Here is a 19,944-nt window from a genome sequence, read left to right on the forward strand (position 1 = left end):
GACAAACCAGTATGTTATACTCAGATATTGTTCCCCTAATGTATGTAAATGAAACTATTTGTTTGGTAATCTGCCCTTCTACAAGATTCAAGTTAATCATTTTATGGCCTGGGATAAATTGTCTGGTGTCAAGATTATCCCAAAATGCATCTTATGGATGAGGGGCCTTGTGCCATTCTGACTTTTAAGACATTCCTTTCTTTCATTAACAGACTGCTAGTGACTTAATAACATATAACTATATAACACCAAGAATCCTGGTGTCTTTCTGTCGTTCAGCAAAAACCTTTCATGATGAGATGAGGAAAGGGAAATGAAAACCCCTACATTGGGATAAGGGCTGAAATGCAGGACTGATATTGAATGGTTGTTGCTGAGCCATGGAGGATGCCGGAATTCTTGGCCTCTGGAGGAGAGGAATTCAATCCAGGGCCAGTGATGAGGCTAGACTGCTCAGAGCTTTTGTGTGATAAAGTTTTACTAAAGTATAAAAGAGATAGACAAAGCTTCTGACATAGATATCAGAAGAGGGCAGAAAAAGTGCCCCCTGCTAGTCTTTGGCCGGATGTTATATAGCTACTCAGTTCTGTTCAGTCACTCAGTCGTGTCCGACTCTTTGTGACACTGAAGAGCCTAAACTATTCCATCTTGTAAAAAAACTCCGTTTTGTAAAGGTTCCGGGCAAACAGACTTAGACTTTGGATATTGCCTCCCCACTGCGCGAGCCAATCAGCCCTTAGGTTAAACCTCCTGACTCTAAGTTCAAGGATTTGTGATTTACCTTGGAAGTAATGATTTACATTTGTGATTTACCTTGGAAGTGATGATTTACCTTTGTGAAATAATGATTCACCATGTAAGTGAATAAATCCAATCAGAAATCCACACACAACCCTATAGAAGAGGGTAACCAATCAGTAATCCTTCAGCCTGAACACCCCCTTTGTTACCCTTTCACCTGAATATTCCCTATATAAGCAGTGTAACCCAAAACTCGGAGCTCCCTCCCTATAGCCGCTGCATCAGTGCCGGTGGGAGCCCCAGCTCTAGCTTGGTAATAAAAACTTTCTTGCTTTTGCATCGGATACAGGCTCCCTGGTGGTCACTGGGAGATTTTGCAACTTGGGTACAACAACACCATGGACCACAGCACCTCAAGCCTCCCTGTCCATCAACAACTCCCAGAGTTTACTCAAACTTATGTCCATTGAGTTGGTGATGCCATCCAACCATCTCATCCTCTGTGTTCCCCTTCTCCTCCTGGCTTCAATCTTTCCCAGCATCAGGGTCTTTTCTTTTCTTTTTTTTTAAATTTAGCATCTTTATTTATTTTTTTTTTAGTTTTTTATTTTTTAAATTTTAAAATCTTTAATTCTTACATGCGTTCCCAAACATGAACCCCCCTCCCACCTCCCTCCCCATAACATCTCTCTGGGTCATCCCCATGCACCAGCCCTAAGCATGCTGTATCCTGCGTCAGACATAGACTGGCTATTAAATTCTTACATGATAGTATACATGTTAGAATGCCATTCTCCCAAATCATCCCACCCTCTCCCTCTCCCTCTGAGTCCAAAAGTCTGTTATACACATCTGTGTCTTTTTTCCTGTCTTGCATACAGGGTTGTCATTGCCATCTTTCTCAATTCCATATATATGTGTTAGTATACTGTATTGGTGTTTTTCTTTCTGGCTTACTTCACTCTGTATAATCGGCTCCAGTTTCATCCATCTCATCAGAACTGATTCAAATGAATTCTTTTTAACAGCTGAGTAATACTCCATTGTGTATATGTACCAACAGCTTTCTTATCCATTCATCTGCTGATGGACATCTAGGTTGTTTCCATGTCCTGGCTATTATAAACAGTGCTGCGATGAACATTGGGGTACATGTGGGTCTTTTCAAATGAGTCAGCTCTTCGCATCAGGTAGCCAAAGTGTTGGAGTTTCAGCTTCAACATCAGTCTTTCCAATGAACACTCAGGACCGAGCTCCTTTAGGATGGACTGATTGGATCTCGTTGCAGTCCAAGGGACTCTCAAGAGTCTTCTCCAACACCACAGTTCAAAAGCATCAATTTTTTGCTGCTCAGCTTTCTTTATAGTCCAACTCTCACATCCATACACGACTGCTGGAAAAACCATAGCCTTGACTAGACAGACCTTTGTTGGCAAAGTAATGGCTCTGGTTTTCAACATGCTGTCTCAGTTGGTCATAACTTTCCTTCCAAGGAACAGGCGTCGTTACATTTCATGGCTGTAGTCACCATCTGCAGTAATTTTAGAGCTCCCCAAAATAAAGTCAGCCACTGTTTCCCCATCTATTTGCCATGAAATGATGGGATCACGTGCCATGATCTTAGTTTTCTGAATGTTGAGCTTTAAGCCAACTTTTTCACTCTCCTCTTTCACTTTCATCAAGAGGCTCTTTAGTTCTTCACTTTCTGCCATAAGGGTGGTGTCATCTGCATATCTGAGGTTACTGATATTTCTCCTGGCAATCTTGAATCTAGCTTGTACTTCATCCAGCCCAGCATTTCTCATGATGTACTCTGCATATAAGTTAGATAAACAGGGTGACAATATACAGCCTTGATGACCTCCTTATCCTATTTGGAACCAGTCTGTTGTTCCATGTCCAGTTCTAACTGTTGTTTCCTGACCTGAATTCAGATTTCTCAAGAGGCAGGTCAGATGGTCTGGTATTCCTATCTCTTTCAGAATTTTCCACAGTTTATTGTGATCCACACAGTCAAAGGCTTTGGCATAGACAATAACGCAGTGAGTGAGTGAAGTCGCTCAGTCGTGTCTGACTCTTGGCGACCCCATGTACTGTAGCTTACCAGGCTCCTCCATCCATGGGATTTTCCAGGCAAGAGTACTGGAGTGGGTTGCCATTGCCTTCCCCAGGAAATCTTCCCGACCCAGGGATTGAACCCAGGTCTCCTGCATTGTAGGCAGACGCTTTACCATCTGAGCCAGATGTTTTTTTGGAACCTCCTGCTTTTTTGATGATCCAGCAAATGTTGGCAATTTGATCTCTGGTTCCTCTGCCTTTTCTAAATCCAGCTTGAACATCTGGAAGTTCACAGTTCACATATTGTTGAAGCCTGGCTTGGAGGATTTTGAGCATTACTTTACTAGCGTGTGAGATGAGTGTAATTGTGCGGTGGTTTGAGCATTCTTTGGCATTGCCTTTCTTTGGGATTGGAATGAAAACTGACCTTTTCCAGTCCTGTGGCCACTGCTGAGTTTTCCAAATTTGCTGACATATTGAGTGCAGCACTTTCACAACATCACCTTTCAGGATTTGAAATAGCTCAACTGGAATTCCATCACCTCCACTAGCTTTGTTCATAGTGATGCTTCCTAAGGCCCACTTGACTTCACATTCCAGGATGTCTGGCTCTAGGTGAGTGATCACACCATCGTGATTATCTGGGTCTTGAAGATCTTTTTTGTATAGTTCTTCTGTGTATTCTTGCCACCTCTTCTTAGTATCTTTTGCTTCTGTTATGTCCATAATACTTCTGTCCTTTATTGTGCCCATCTTTGCATGAAATGTTCCCTTGGTATCTCTAATATTAAATCTCCATTTTTTCCCATTCTATTGTTTTCCTCTAATTCTTTGCAGTGATCACTGAGGTAGGCTTTCTTATCTCTACTTGCTATTCTTTGGAACTGCATTCAGATGCTTATATCTTTCCTTTTCTCCTCTGGTTTTCGGTTCTCTTTTCACAGCTATTTGTAAGTCCCCCTCAGACAGCCATTTTGCTTTTTTGCATTTCTTTTTCTTGGAGATGGTCTTGATTCCTGTCTCCTGTACAATGTTACCAACCTCTGTCCATAGTTCATCAGGCACTCTGTCTATCAGATCTAGACCCTTAAATCTATTTCTCACTTTCACTGTATAATCGTAAGGGTTTTAATTTAGGTCATACCTGAATGGTCTAGTGGTTTTCCCTACTTTCTTCAATTAAGTCTGAATTTGGCAATAAGGAGTTGATCTGAGACACAGTCAGCTCCTGGTCTTGTTTTTGCTGACTGTATAGAGTTTCTCCATCATTGGCTGCAAAGAATGTAATCAGTCTGATTTCGGTGTTAGCCATCTGGTGATGTCCATGTGTAGAGTTTTCTCTTGTGTTGTTCGAAGAGGGTGTTTTCTATGACCAGTGTGTTCTCTTGGCAAAACTCTATTAGCCTTTGCCCTGCTTCATTCTGTACTCCAAGACCAAATTTGCCTGTTACTCCAGGTGTTTCTTGACTTCCTACTTTTGCATTCAAGTCCCCTATAACGAAAAGGACATCTTTTTTGGGTGTAGTTCTAAAAGGTCTTGTAGGTCTTCACAGAACCATTCAACTTCAGCTTCTTCAGCATTACCGGTCGGGGCATAGGCTTGAATTACTGTGATATTGAATGGTTTGCCTTGAAAATGAACAGAGATCATTCTGTCGTTTTTGAGGTTGCATCCAAGTACTGCATTTCGGACTCTTTTGTTGACTCTGATGACTACTCCATTTCTTCTGAGGGATTCCTGCCCACAGCAGTAGATATAATAGTCATCTGAGTTAAATTCACCCATTCCAGTCCATTTTAGTTCACTGATTCCTAGAATGTCGATGTTCACTCTTGCCATCTCCTGTTTGACCACTTCCAATTTGCCTTGATTCATGAACCTGACATTCCAGGTTCCTATACAATATTGCTCTTATAGCATCGGACCTTGCTTCCATCACCAGTCACATCCACATCTGGGTATTGTTTTTACTTTGGCTCCATCCCTTCATCCTTTCTGGAGTTATTTCTCCACTGATCTCCAGTAGCATATTGGGCACCTACTGACCTGGGGAGTTCCTTGTTCAGTATCGTATCATTTTGCCTTTTCATATTGTTCATGGGGTTCTCAAGGCTAGAATACTGAAGTGGTTTTCCATTCCCTTCTTCAGTGGACCACATTCTGTCAGAACTCTCCACCAAGACCTGTCCATCTTGGGTGGCCCCACATGGCATGGCTTAGTTTCATTGAGTTAGACAAGGCTGTGGTCCATGTGATTGGATTGGTTAGTTTTCTGTGATTGTGGTTTCAATCTGTCTGCCCTCTGATGCCCTTCAGTGCCTACTGTCTTACTGGGTTTTCTCTTACCTTGGACGTTGGGTATCTCCTCACGGCCGCTGCTACTGACCTTGGACGTAGTATATCTCCTCTCGGCCACTCGCTGCTCTAGAGCCGCGCAGCTACTAGCAGGCTGCTAATTCGAGAAAGGAAATATTTCAAAACTTAGAGACTGGCACCAGGCCCCTCTCCCACAACATTCATTTTGAGATAACATTGGCACAAGGTGAGTTGCTTGGGGCCATAAAATGATTGACTTGAATCTTGAAGAAAGGCAGGTTTTTAAGCAAATATATAGTTTCATTAGCATAGATTAAGAGAATAATTGTATGAGTAAAACACTGGTTTGTTGAGCCATTATAGGTTCTGAATCTCTTAAGTGGAACCGATTTGAAGAAAGACAGAGTCTAGGGTAAATACATAGTCATTAACATAGTGTAAGAAAAACATTTCCATAAGAAAAACACATTGGTTAGCTCAAGGTTTGAGAAAAGTTAAGTCAGGTGGAATCAGGTGTCATCACGGCAACACAGATTTTTTAAAGAAACCTTGAAATTTTGTATAGAGAAAGAAAATAACCTGACACGTGCAGTTTGTTTCCTCCTGCCACTTAAGAGAGATGAAAAATGGCTGACACTTGCAACCTATTTCCTCCATTTGGAGATCCCTAGCCTTCCTGCCTGTTACCCTCTCAATACCATTAGGCTTTCAAGGCAAGTATACACAGACAAAAAAGCACAAGCTTGCAAATCACAGATGGGAGTAGGGAATGCAAACAAGGAATCAAGTATCAAATTCAGAAGTACTTTATGTCAGACAGTGTCGTAAAATTATCTATATTAGATTTTAATAGTGTCTAGGATGAATTTTTAATCTCTATGGTGACCACTAAAATAACAGTAAAAATGTATCATCAAGAAGGTAATAGAGAGGGAAAATAGAATTTAAAAAATATTAAGCATCTTTCTAAATGATAACCCTGTATGCGAGACAGCAAAGGAGACACAAATGTATAGAACAGTCTTTTGGACTCTGTGGGAGAGGGCGAGGGTGGGATGATTTGGGAGAATGGCATTGAAACATATATAATATCATATATGAAATGAATTGCCAGTCCAAGTTTGATGCATAATACTGGATGCTTGGGGCTGAGGGATGGTACGGGGAGGGAGGAGGGAGGGGGGTTCAGGATGGGGAACACATATATACCTGTGGCAGATACATGTTGATGTATGGCAAAACCAATACAATATTGTAAAGTACTTAACCTCCAATTAAAATAAATAAATTCATATAAAAAATAAAAGATTAAAAAAATAAAGTGCATTTCCCGAATACTAAAAAAAAAATTAAGCAATCCAAAAAAGAGCACTAGAAAAGAGAAAGAACAATACAAAATAGACAGAACAAACAATCAAATAATGAGATGGTGATTTAAGCCCAAATATACCACTAATTTATTGGTAAACATGCTAAAAATTCCAATCAAAAGACAAAACTTGTCAGTGGATATTTTAAAAAGTTACGATTTGCTGCTTAGAAGAGATTCACTTTCAGTATCAAGCCACAGAATGCTGAAAGGGGAAAAATGGAAAAGCCTATACCATGCAAATATTAACAAGAGAAATCTGACATAGCAATGGTGATATCAGATAAAGTAGCTTTTAAAGCAAGGAGCATCAGTAAAGAGAAAAAGGGACATTTAACAGTTGTTAACATTTTATTTTATAAGTATATATATATATATATATATATATATATATATATCCATCTAGAGTTTTCCCTGTTTATATATATATGTGTGTGTTTATACACATGTATTTGAATAAAAACCCATAATATACATATCATCCCTTTACCTATTTTTACTTAAAAAAATGTATATCATAAATGTATTTCCGCTGAAAACTTTTGGTTCTGTTCTAGTTTGTGAAGGCAACACTGTACTCTATGATATGACAATATCATGACTTCTTTAACCTATTCCCTATTGAATATTCAAGCTGTTTAGCATTATAAATAACACTGCAATGAGCATTTTTATGAATATATGTTTGTGCATTTGTTTTTATCATTTTGGCAGAATGCTGTTCCAGAAATTAAATTCTTGGATTCGAAGGTATACACATTTTAAAAACGTTCTAATATACATTCAACAAACTTTACTAGTGTATGCTCCTGACAATTATGTAAGCGCTGGCAAAGGTTAAAAAAAAAAAACTGAAGCAACATAAAAAGACCATGAAAAGGGAAACTTTAAGTAAATTAGGTTAAATTTATGTAATAAGGCTGACAAAAAGATTGAGGTCTGCATATCCTGATGGGAAGATACTTAGGGCATGTCACTATTTGCTTATTTTCTGTTAAACTATGTGTTTATTTGTCACTGCGTGCAAATTCCACAAGAATACATTCTAGTACAACATTCAAACCCAGAAAAAGCATTAGGACCGATTTAAAGCCACTGTCCTCATCAAAGCACAGTTACCTCCCCAGTTTATAAACTTTTTAAAATGCTTTTCTACACATTACACATACATGTCTTATTAAAATATATAAATGGGTCTCTTCAGTGGTGCTGGAAAAACTGGACAGCTACATGTAAAAGAATGAAATGAGAACATTCTCTAACAACATATACAAAGATAAACTCCAAATGATTTAAAGACCTAAATGTAAGACTGGATGCTATCAAATTCCTACAGGAAAGCGTAAGCAGGGCACTCTTTGACATAAATCACAGCAATATCTTTTGGGGATCTGTCTCCTGGAGTAATGGAAATAAAAACAAAAATAAACAAATGAGACCTAACTGAACTTAAAAGCTCTTGACAGTAAAGGAAACCACTGACAAAATGGAGACAGCCTACAGAATGGGAGAAAATACTTGGAAATGAAGTGACCGACAAAGGATTAATCTCCAAAGTATACAAATCATACTTGTAGCTCCATATCAAAAACAAACAAACAAACAACCCAATCACAAGAAGATCTAAATAGACATTTCTCCAAAGAAGTCCTTTTGGGGGGCCAAAAGGCACATGAAAAAATGCTCAACATCACTAATTGTTCAGTTCAGTTGCTCAGTCGTGTCTGACTCTTTGTGACCCCATGGACTACAGCACACCAGGCTTCTCTATCACCAACTCCTGGACCTTACTCAAACTCATGTTCATGGCATTGGTGATGCCATCAAACAATCTCATCCTTTGTTGTCCCCTTTTCCTCCTGCCTTCAATCGTTCTCAGCATCAGTCTTTTCGAATGAGTCAGTTCTTTGCATCAGGTGGCCAAAATATTGGCGTTTCAACTTCAGCATCAGTCCTTCCAATGAATATTCAGGACTGATTTCCCTTAGGATTGACTAGTTGGATCTCCTTGCAGTCCGAGGACCCTCAAGAGTCTTCTCCAACACCACAGTTCAAAAGCATCAATTCTTCAGTGCTCAGCTTTCTGCATAGTCCAACTCTCACATCCATACATGACTACTGGAAAAACCATAGCCTTGACTAGACGGACCTTTGTTGGCAAAGTAATGTCTCTGGTTTTTAATATGCTGTCTCGGTTGGTCATAACTTTCCTTCCAAGGAGCAAGCGTCTTTTAATTTCATGGCTGCAGTCACCATCTGCAGTGATTTTGGAGTCCAATAAATAAATAAATAAATAAATAAAGTCTGTCACTGTTTCCACTGTTTCCCCATCTATTTGCCATGAAGTGATGGGACTGGATGCCATGATCTTAGTTTTTTGAATGTTGAGCTTTTAGCCAACTTTTCACTTTCCTCTTTCACTTTCATTAAGAGGCTCTTTAGTTCTTCGCTTTCTGCCATAAGGGTGGTGTCATCTGCATATCTGAGGTTATTGGTATTTCTCCCGGCAGTCTTGATTCCAACTTCTGCTTCATCCAGACAGAGTAATGATGTACTCTGCATAGAAGTTAAATAAGCAGGGTGACAATATACAGCCTTGATGTATTCCTTTCTTGATTTGGAACCAGTCTGTTGTTCCACGTCTAGTTCTAAATGTTGCTTCCTGACCTGCATACAGATTTCTCAGGAGGCAGTTCAGATGGTCTGGTATTCCCATCTCTTTAAGAGTTTTCCACAGTTTGTTGTGATCCACAGAGTCAAAGGCTTTGGCATAGTCAATAATGCAGTAGTAGATGTTTTTCTGGAACTCTCTTGTTTTTTCGATTATCCAACAGATTTTGGCAAGAGAAATGCAAATCAAAGGTACAATTAGGTATCATCTCACACCGATCAGAATGGTTATCATCAAAAAAATCTATAAATAATAAAATACTGGAGACGGTGTGGATAAAAGGGAAACCTCCCACAACTGTTGGTGGGAAAGTAAATTCATACAACCATTATGGAGAACAGTATGGAGATTCCTTATAAACTAAAAATAGAGCTACCATGGGATCTTACAATCCCACTTTTGGGCATCTATCCAGAGAAAAATCATAATTTGAAAATTTAATGCACCCCAATATTCATTGCAGCACTATTTACAATAGTTAGGACATGGAAGCAACCTAAATGTCCATTGACAGAGGAATGGATAAGAAGATGTGGTACATATCTACAATGGACTATTAGCCATAAAATAGAATGAAATAACATCATTTGCAGAACATGGATGGACCAGAGATTATCATACCGAGTGAAGTAAGTCAGACAGAGAAAACAAATCTATGATACTGCTTATATGGAAAAGCTAAAAAAAAATGATATAAATGAATTTATCAACAAAACAAAAATAGATGGACTTCCTTGACAGTCCAGCAGTTAAGACTCCATGCTTCCAATGCAGGAGGCATGAGTTTGATCCCTATTCAGGGAACTGAGATCCCACATGCTGTGTGGCATGGCCAAAAAATAAAACACAACAAAAACATGTATTAAAAAAAAACATAGAGTAGTTACAGATGTAGGAAACAAACTTATGGTTACCAGGGGGAAAGAGGGGAGAGGGATAAATTGGGAGATTGGGGTTGATATATACACCATACTATATATAAAATAGATAACTAATAAGGATGTACTATATAGCACAGGGAACTCTTCTTAATACTCTGTAATGATGCACATGGGGAAAGAATTCCAAAGAGAGTGGATATATGTGTATGGATGACTGATTCACTTTGCTGTACAGCAGAAACTAACACAACCTTGTAAATCAACTATATTTCAATAATTTTTTCAAAGTCTACAAATAATAAATGTTGGAGACAGTGTACAGAAAAAGGAACCCTCCTACAATATTGGTTGGAATGTAAGTTAGTGCAGCCACTAGGGACGTTGCTGCTACGGGGAGGGAGGAGGGAGGGGGGTTCAGGATGGGGAAGACGTGTATACCTGTGGCGGATTCATGTTGATGTATGGCAAAACCAATACAATATTGTAAAGTAATTAACCTCCAATTAAAATAAAGAGATTTATATGGGGAGGGAGGTGGGAGGGGGGTTCATGTTTGGGAATGCATGTACACCCGTGGTGGATTCATGTCAATGTATGGCAAAACCAATACAGTATTGTAAAGTAAAATAAAGTAAAAATAAAAATTTTAAAAAAATTTTAAAAAACTAGAAATAGAATCAGCATATGATTGAGCAGTTCCACTCCTGGGCATATACCTGGAAAAATCTATAATTCAAAAAGATATATGCACCCTAATATTCAGAACAGCACTATTTACAACAGCCAAGACATGGCAGCAACATAAGTGTCCATCGACAGATGAATGGACAAGAAGATGTGGTACAGATACACGATGCAGAAGTAAAAAAAAAGAGTGAAATACTGCCATTTGCAGCAATATGGATGGACCCAGAGATTATCCTAAGTGAAGTAAATCAGATAAAGGCAAATATCATATGATATCACTTATATGTGGAATCTTTAAAAAATGGTATGAATGAACTCATTTACAAAACAGGCTCACAGATATAGAAAACAAACTTATGGTTACCAAAGGGATGCAGAGGGATAAATTAGGACTTTGGAACTAAAACATGCATACTACTACTTATAAAATGGCTTCCCGTGTGGCTCAGTGGTAAAGAATCTGCCTGCCAAGCAGGAAATGAGAGTTTGATCCCTAGGTTGGGAAGATCCCCTGAAGACAGAAATAGCAACCCACTCCAGTGTTCTTGCCTAGAGAATCCCATGGACAGAGAAGCCTGGTGGGCTACAGTCCATGGGGTCACAAAAGGGTCAGACATGACTTAGTGATTAAGCAACCACAACAATATATGAAATAGATAACAATCATACCTTCTGTATAGCACAGGGAACTATACTCAATATCTTATAATAACCAACAATGGGAAAGAATCTAAAAAAGAACATATATATCTCAATTTGCTATACACCTGAAACTAACACATTGTAAATCAACTATATTTCAATTAAAAAAATTATATATATTTGGGATCATATTTAAAATGCTGTTTCACAATTCCCTTTTTTTGTGTGCGTGTGCCATGAGGCTTGGATCCTAGTTTCCTGACCAGGAATTGAACCCACACCATAACAGTGAATGCACAGATTTCTAATCACTGGACTGCCAAGGAATTCCCCGATTTCTTTTTTTTTTTCCACTTAAAATTATATCTCAGAGAGCTTATACATATAATGTATATGAACCAGTACATATAATGCTGCTTTATTCTTTTTAGCTGCTGCATACTCTTCCATAGCTTGTTTACATTGTTGCTTATTTACTTCTACCTTCATCCCTACATTGATGTACATGAAATTGTTCTGAGTCTGGAGTTAATAAAAATAAGGTAACAGTGAACAAGCTGGTATGTACAGCTTTGCCCACAGGTGGTCTTGCTTTAGGATCAGTTCAGTTCAGTCGCTCAGTCGTGTCCAACTCTTTGTGACCCCATGAATGGAAGCACGCCAGGCCTCCCTGTCCATCACCATCTCCCGGAGTTCACTCAGACTCACGTCCATCGAGTCCGTGATGCCATCCAGCCATCTCATCCCCTGTCGTCCCCTTCTCCTCCTGCCCCCAATCCCTCCCAGCATCAGAGTCTTTTCCAATGAGTCAACTCTTCGCATGAGGTGGCCAAAGTACTGGAGCTTCAGCTTTAGCATCAGTCCTTCCAAAGAAATCCCAGGGTTGATGTCCTTCAGAATGGACTGGTTGGATCTCCTTGCAGTCCAAGGGACTCTCAAGAGTCTTCTCCAATATTCTACTACCAAAAAAAAAAAAAAAAAAGTTCAACTCCAGAAAGACTAGGCCATTTACACTCCCCTCAATCACATGACAGAACCACTTTCTCCATGTTCTCATGCACACTGTAAATTAGTAATTAGTGGCAATATAGGATGTTTAAAAAAGTAAGAGATTATTCTTTTAACTCACATTTTATATGTAGTAGTATGCATGTTTTAGTCCCAAACTCCTAATTTATCCCTCTACACCCTTTTGATAACCATGTTTGTTTTCTATATCTGTGAGTCTATTTTGTAAATAAGTTCATTTGTACCATTTTTTTTGTTCCACACTTAAGCAATATCATAGATTGTTTTTCTCTGTGTTACTTCACCCAGTATGATAACCTCTAGGTCCATCCATGTTACTGCAAATGACATTATTTCATCGTATTATGTGTCTGAGTAATATTCCATTGTAGATATGTACCACATCTTCTTTGTCTATTCATTTGCCTATGGACATTTAGGATGCTTTCATCCTGAATGAATAGTCCTGGCTATTGTAAACAGCACTGCAATGAACATTGGGGTGCGTTTTTCTTTCAGTACATGCTTGGGACTAGAATTTCTGGGTCGTATTTAGAATCCCCATGGACAGAGGAGCCTGGAGGGCTTAGTCCATGGGGTCGTGAAGAGTCAGATATGACTGAGAGACTAAGCACACACACGCTGGCTCTGTTTTTCAGTTTTCTTTAAGAAACCCATGCCCACCCTCTCCACCATTTATTGTTTGTAGATGTTTTTGATGGTGGCCATTCTGACCACTGTGAGATGATACCTCACTGTAGCTTTGATTTGCATTTCTCTAACAATTAGTGATGTTGAGCATCTTTTCATGTGCCTTTTGGCCAGCCAAAAGGACTTCTTTGGAGAAATGTCTATTTAGATCTTCTTGTGATTGGGTTGTTTGTTTGTTTGTTTTTGATATGGAGCTACAAGTATGATTTGTATACTTTGGAGATTAATCCTTTGTCGGTCACTTCATTTCCAAGTATTTTCTCCCATTCTGTAGGCTGTCTCCATTTTGTCAGTGGTTTCTTTTACTGTCAAGAGCTTTTAAGTTCAGCTAGGTCTCATTTGTTTATTTTTGTTTTTGTTTCCATTACTGCAGGAGACAGATCCCCAAAAGACATTACTGTGATTTATGTCAGAGTGCCCTGCTTACGCTTTCCTGCAGGAGTTTTATAGCATCCGGTCTTACATTTACGTCTTTAAATCATTTTGAGTTTATTTTTGTGCATGTTGTTAGAGAATGTTCTCATTTCATTCTTTTACATGTAGCTATCCAGTTTTTCCAGCACCACTCACAGAAGAAATCTATTTACATATTTTAATAAGACATGTATGTGTAATATGTAGAAAAGCATTTTATCATTTTATTTATTTATTTTTTACTTTACAATATTGTATTGGTTTTGCCATACATCAACATGAATCCGCCACGGGTGTACACTTAAAAAGTTTATAAACTGGGGAGGTAACTGTGCTTTGATGAGGGCAGTGGCTTTAAATCGGTCCTAATGCTTTTTCTGGGTTTGAATGTTGTACTAGAATGTATTCTTGTGGAATTTGCACGCAGTGACAAATAAACACATAGTTTAACAGAAAATAAGCAAATAGTGACATGCCCTAAGTATCTTCCCATCAGGATATGCAGACCTCAATCTTTTTGTCAGCCTTATTACATAAATTTAACCTAATTTACTTAAAGTTTCCCTTTTCATGGTCTTTTTACGTTGCTTCAGTTTTTTTTTTTAACCTTTGCCAGCGCTTACATAATTGTCAGGAGCATACACTAGTAAAGTTTGTTGAATGTATATTAGAACGTTTTTAAAATGTGCATACCTTTGAATCCAAGAATTTAATTTCTGGAACGGCATTCTGCCAAAATGGTAAAACAAATGCACAAACATATATTCATAAAAATGCTCATTGCAGTGTTATTTATAATGCTAAACAGCTTAAATATTCAATAGAGAATAGGTTAAAGAAGTCATGATACTGTCATAGAGTACAGTGTTGCCTTTACAAACTAGAACAGAACCAAAAGTTTCCAGTGGAAATACATTAATGATATATATTTTTAAGTAAAAATAGGTAAAGGGAAGATATGTATGAATTTTTTATTCAAATACATGTGTATACACACATGTATATAAATGAACAGGGAAAACTCTAGATGGATATATATATACTTATAAAATAAAATGTTAACAGCTGTGAAATGTCTCTTTTTGTCTTTACTGATGCTCCTTGCTTTAAAATATACTTTATTTGATGTTGCCATTGAAAGATTTTTCTTGTTAATATTTTTGTGGTATATCTTTTTCCATTTTTTCACTTTCAGCCTCTGTGGCTTGATATTGAAGATGAATCTTTTCTAAACAGCATATAGTTATTTTTAAAAAATCCAGTCTGACAAGTTTTGTCCTTTTATTGGAATGTTTAGGCTGTTTACCAGTAAATTAGAGGTATATTTGCACTTAAATCTATAATCTTATTATTTGATTATTCATTCTGCCTATTTTGTATTGCTCTTCCTCTTTTCTCTTGATTAGTAATTTTTAAATTCTGTTTTCCCTCTCTATTACCTTGTTAATTATACTTTTTTCACTGTAATTTTAGTGGTCACTCTAGAGATTACAAAATTCATTAAAGTCTAAATATAGATAACTTTACCACACTGTCCGACATAAAGCAGTTCTAAATTTAATACTTGATTCCTTTCTTGTGTTCCCTACTCCCACTGTGATTTTGAAGCTTGTGCTTTTTTGTCTGTGTATACTTGCCTTGAAAGCCTAATGATATCAGTTCTACATTTCAGCCCTTTTTCATAACATAGGGGTTTTTATTGATGAACTTTTTATGTTTCATTTTTTTTAACCTGCAAGAGATACCCTATTGTATGTATCTTTTGTGAAACTGTGTTAGTATCAGGCTGGCTAACCTCCTAAGAATTGCTTAAAGAATCTGTGGGATATCAGATTTTGCCAAATTGCTCTCCATAAAAAGGCTGCGTCACAGCATCTGTATCCAACAGAGTGTGGAAGTGTTCATTTTCCCATAAACCAGTCAACAAAATTATCAAATATCTAAATTTTGATACTCATAGCTGAAATAGGGCAACACATAGTGGTTTGGATTTGCATTTCTTTGAAGTTGAGTCTTTTTTTTCATATGTTTATCAGTCACTGGTATTTCTTTTCTGCAAACAAATCCATTCGAGTCTTTGGCACACTTTTTACTGGGTTGTCATGTCATTAATGATCAGTAAGAGTTTTTAGATTATTGCAAATGAGCTGTTTGACATTATGCTCCTGGGTTTTTGGTTTCTTTGTTTTTTAAAATTTTTCATAAGTTTTAAATGTCTTTATAATGAATTTCTAAATGTTTTCCTCTGATGGAGAGCATAAATTGGTCACAGTCGAATGAGTTCTGAAAACCCATTAGTGGGTCTAAGGCGCTCTGGGCATCCTAGTTCACCTCCTGAAAAGGCCTCCCCTACACAGGGGCCCCTCACCCAGGGAGCTTCCTTCTGGGGTGTCAGATTTCAATGTTCTAAGAGACAGGTTGCCTGAAGAGTTTATATTTAGTGTAGGACTCCCCAGCCCAGACAGCTGGATGTCTGGGGAGTAAATTCTGCAGACTTTGTCCCTACCTTATGGGATTATTTTGAGGGGCTTGTATAGATGGTACAATGAAATTGTAACAGAAGGCAGAGGGTGAAAAAAACCTCTTTTTTCCTGGCGTCACTGTTTGGGATCCTGTGAACTGTGCCTTTTGTGAGAGAAAAAGGACATGGATTTCAAGGGTATTGCCCATAGACCTTTACCTTAGCCACAGGCCCTACCCATTATCTCTACTGGAAGGTGCTGAACAGTGTATATTCCTGCTCCTCGGGGACCTACAGTGCATGAAAGGCAGATAGTGGAGCTATCTCACCACTGTCATGGTCTAATGAAAATCCACCTGTTGAGCCTCCTTTTCGTTAGTGGGATAGCACAGTTGGTCCTTTCCTGGGTGTGATGAGACTCATTTGATTACAGGCTTATGCAAAATCCCAATAAAACTCCTTGAATGGAAAACAGGTTAATCTGGGAAGTCGCTGTTTTTTCGGGCACTCCTGGGTTCATCAACCAGGAGTCATCTATGAAGTTCTCAGACACCTGATGGAAGATCGTCAATGAAGCTAGAATTTAAAAAAGTTGTAAACCACTTGTGCAAAACTGCTAAGATTGGACAGCTGAATGTCCTTCCAAAGACGAATTTATAGGTCCTATTTAAAACCTACTGGTTTCGTTTAGGAAAACTTTATATTTAAAATGTTAACAATCACTAGTCTGTTTTCAAAGCTATGAAATAGTTTACAGCAACTAGAAAGCATTCTTAGTGTGGCATAAATGAATGAGTCTTTTGTTATTTTTACAACCTAATTTGTAAATGTCAAAAGAAAATGGCTTGACGCCATTTCCTCTTACAAAAACAATGAATGTGACGTAAAAACGGGAAAAAAAGGGGGCACAACAAAAGAAAGGTAAACCTTTCCTTGCGCTCTCTACTCCCCTTCCTGACACCCCTTCCCTGGCCCATGTAGGTGTGGCAACTACCGTAGGGCAACTGTCTTAGAGACAGTCCTCAGAGAAGCTGCAGGAAAGGCCGGAGCCAAGGCCTGGAGGTGGAAGGGGGGATGCAGACCCTCCCTGGTAACAAGAGAAGGGCAAACTCCAACCGCAGGGAGATGATGCCACTTGTGGGCTCTCAGATTGGAGGGAAACGAGCTGAGTGACGGGGCCTCGCGCACAGCTGGGTGGAGGGGGAGACCGTGCGTGCGGAGGTGGAGGGGAGGGTCCTGCTGAACTCCCCACCAGCCCCTGGGAGGGGGGATCGGAGGGCGAGCTCGGCGGTGACGCGGGGCGCTCACGTGACCGCGAGCTGCAGAGCGACGCAGCCTTCGGTGCAGGCGTCACTCCTGTCTGGGTACCAGCTCCCCGCTGCCCTGCGCACGGCGGGCTGGCATCGGGCCCCGCGGCAAGCGGAGCAGGTAAGGGCCCCGCGCACAGAAGCCAGAGCGGCAGCGGACTGCCAACCCGGGAGCTGGCCTGGGGATGGGGGAGAAAGCGGCTCAAGTTCCCGGAACCTTCGCTCGATTCTCCCAAGCCCTGCTCCTCCTGCCTAAGTCTGTGCTGGGGAATCCTGGGCTTTGACAGGGCGGATGGTGGGGGGAGTGTCTCAAGAGGGAAATGCAGAGATTGAGATGTTCCTTCTTCTCTGACTCTAATCACTGATCGCACACGTCCGCTCAGCTTCCTGCTAGTTTCAGTGGAAGGGACACGCCGCCACGGTGGCGTTTGCAGAGAAAATGGTGGGCCTTAGTGACTGGACGGCGGGGTTGGTGCGGGTGGCGTCTCGCAAGGTGCGCAGGGACGTTTGATAACCGGGTTCCTGAATCCAGAAAAGCGAGTATTGGGATCTGCGTCTTGGATGCTAGTCCAAGCGCTCAGTGCCTTTCCTCTCTCCTGTCTGACGACAGTGATTCGTGGGGCAGTGTTTGTGGCGAGGCGAGAGAAGAAGAAGAGCAAACTGCACAGGATCTGCGGAGGTTAGTGTGGGTACGGACACTCGCTGTGAACCGTGGAAGTGCTATACGAATATTCTCTATGACAGGAACTTAGGCGCCGCTATCTGGATGGTATATAGGGTGGCTCTATAGGGGACTTTCTCTAAACTGTGTTTACTTACCAATCTTACCAAGCTTGGGCTTTTTAACTTAAAGTGTATGTTGAAGACCAATAAAGACAGCAACTTTTCTATGGATGCTTTTTTTTGCACCTCAGATAATACTGCGAAAATACTAATTGCTGTCTCAAAGAACTACTTTTTTTTTTTTTGGAGATAACCTTTGCGGGGGAGGGATGGAGATTTTGCAGAAGCAAAAGCCCCCGACCCCCAACACACATCCTGTCTCTTTTGTTGGAGCCTGCTAGAGATGAGTTTAAGGAGAAGTAAATGGCAGTAGGCTGTCATTCTAGAGTATAGGATCTACGGGCCTCCATCTGTCTCCCTGTTTTCCAGTTTTCCAGATTCTTCCACCTGTTGGCACAGGTGAAGGAAATGATAGACTGGGGAGAAGCCCTAGAATCCTACAGGTGGTTTTAGAATGATTCGCCTCTGTTGCTCCCCTTTTACCTGCCTCCCTTTTCTACCCTGCCTGTTTCAGTGCTGGAGAAGCCCTAGGTTTTGTTTGCCAGAGAACGGGTGTCTAAATCCAGATTGTTATTGTTTGGCCGCCAAGTCATGTCTGACTCTTCTGCAACCCCATGGGCTGTAGCCAGCCAGACTCCTCAGTCCATGGGATTTCCCAAGTTAGAATACTGGAGTTGATTGCCATTTCCTTCTCCAGGGGATCTTCCTGACCCAGGGATTGAACCCAAGTCTCTTGCATTGACAGGCATTGGCAGGCAGATACTTTACCACTGAGCCACCAAGCCACCAGGGAAGCCCAGTCAGGTGGGTACTGGGACTCATGTTTTAGATGCTGAAGTGTCATAAGTACTCACCATTTACCTTTCTTTTTTTCTCTGTTTGTTCCTAGGTCTTCTCATAGGGCAATAGTAGGGCTCTTTACCACTGAAAGCAAAGGAAAGTGGGAGACTGGCCTGGAACTGTGGAGGTTGGTGTGAAGATGGACAATGCATAGGGTTAACAAGAGAGGGTGGGCATATAAGATGGCTGAGACTTGAGAGAGTGTCAGTGGAGGGTTCTTCCACTTCTGCACTCTGCCAGATTTCCCCAGTGTTGCCATCCTCCCTGCTGATATCAGTGCAGGAAATGGTAGGAACATTGGGGTAAGCGTGGGCTACAGTGGGACTGAGAGAAGACTTGAGAGGATGGATCATATTAGCAAATTGGACATGGGCTCTCACAAGGCAGGGATTGGAGTCAGGGATCAGGGTACTTGTCCATTCTGTGAAAGATCTGATCTCTAGTACCTGTTTGTTTACTTGTCCACAGCTGGGTCTACAGGTCTGAAAGGCTTGAGATCACTGGAAGCAAGGAAATAAGGAGGAAATTATTCCTGATCAGTATATGCTGGTAAGAGGATGGGGATTGCCCGGGTAGACATCTAAGGTGGGTTGTTGGAAGTGAGTGTCTATCTGAAGGTATCCAGTGTCCAGTCTGGAGGATACTTAGCCTCCCCCTTTTCCAGGCACTCTCCTCACCATCCCTTCACGTACCCCACACCTTCACCTTTATTGTGATAACAGGAAATGGGGTGAATTGAAGAGGATAGAGAGAGGTTTGTTAATAATATATGTCATGGTAAACAAAATCTTCACTCCCGTCTGTTTCTCCATCTGTCTGTCTGTCTCTAGGTCCACAGATCTCATGAGTTTATAGATCTCCTTTAGGATATACCTCCAGTCAAGAGAAGGAAAGAGGAGGGAACTGCCTTGATCATTACAGGTTGGTATGAGGGTGGGGACCTGTGGGAGTGGTGACCAGAGTAGGTCCAGTAAAAATTAGGGTGTGAGGGCTTCAGTCTACCATCCGTAGTCAGTGCTACCAGTATCCTTTCCACTGTTCATTTGATGTAAGA

At 40.3% G+C, this 19,944-nt stretch overlaps 1 protein-coding gene and 1 pseudogene across 12 annotated transcripts in view; both read left to right on the plus strand.

Annotated features, from left to right (window-relative positions):
* Positions 1-18,019, plus strand: part of LOC101119964 (sodium/potassium-transporting ATPase subunit beta-3-like) — a 29,450-nt pseudogene extending 11,431 nt beyond the window's left edge.
* Positions 1-19,944, plus strand: part of ARMCX4 (armadillo repeat containing X-linked 4) — a 32,820-nt gene that overhangs the window by 5,220 nt on the left and 7,656 nt on the right. For 2 of the 12 annotated variants that reach the window (XM_060407966.1, XM_060407967.1), the window contains exons 1-6: positions 17,313-17,709; positions 17,878-17,946; positions 18,748-18,854; positions 18,940-19,017; positions 19,359-19,439; positions 19,721-19,811. The gene's annotated coding sequence lies outside the window, so the exon portion shown is untranslated. Of the gene's footprint in view, positions 1-17,312; positions 17,710-17,877; positions 17,947-18,747; positions 18,855-18,939; positions 19,018-19,358; positions 19,440-19,720; positions 19,812-19,944 lie in introns of those variants that run through there. The other 10 variants (XM_027963115.3, XM_060407965.1, XM_060407962.1 and 7 more) reach the window with 6 other exon arrangements.

Source organism: Ovis aries, chromosome X (assembly GCF_016772045.2).
Source record: "Ovis aries strain OAR_USU_Benz2616 breed Rambouillet chromosome X, ARS-UI_Ramb_v3.0, whole genome shotgun sequence".
NCBI classification, from domain to species: domain Eukaryota; kingdom Metazoa; phylum Chordata; class Mammalia; order Artiodactyla; family Bovidae; genus Ovis; species Ovis aries.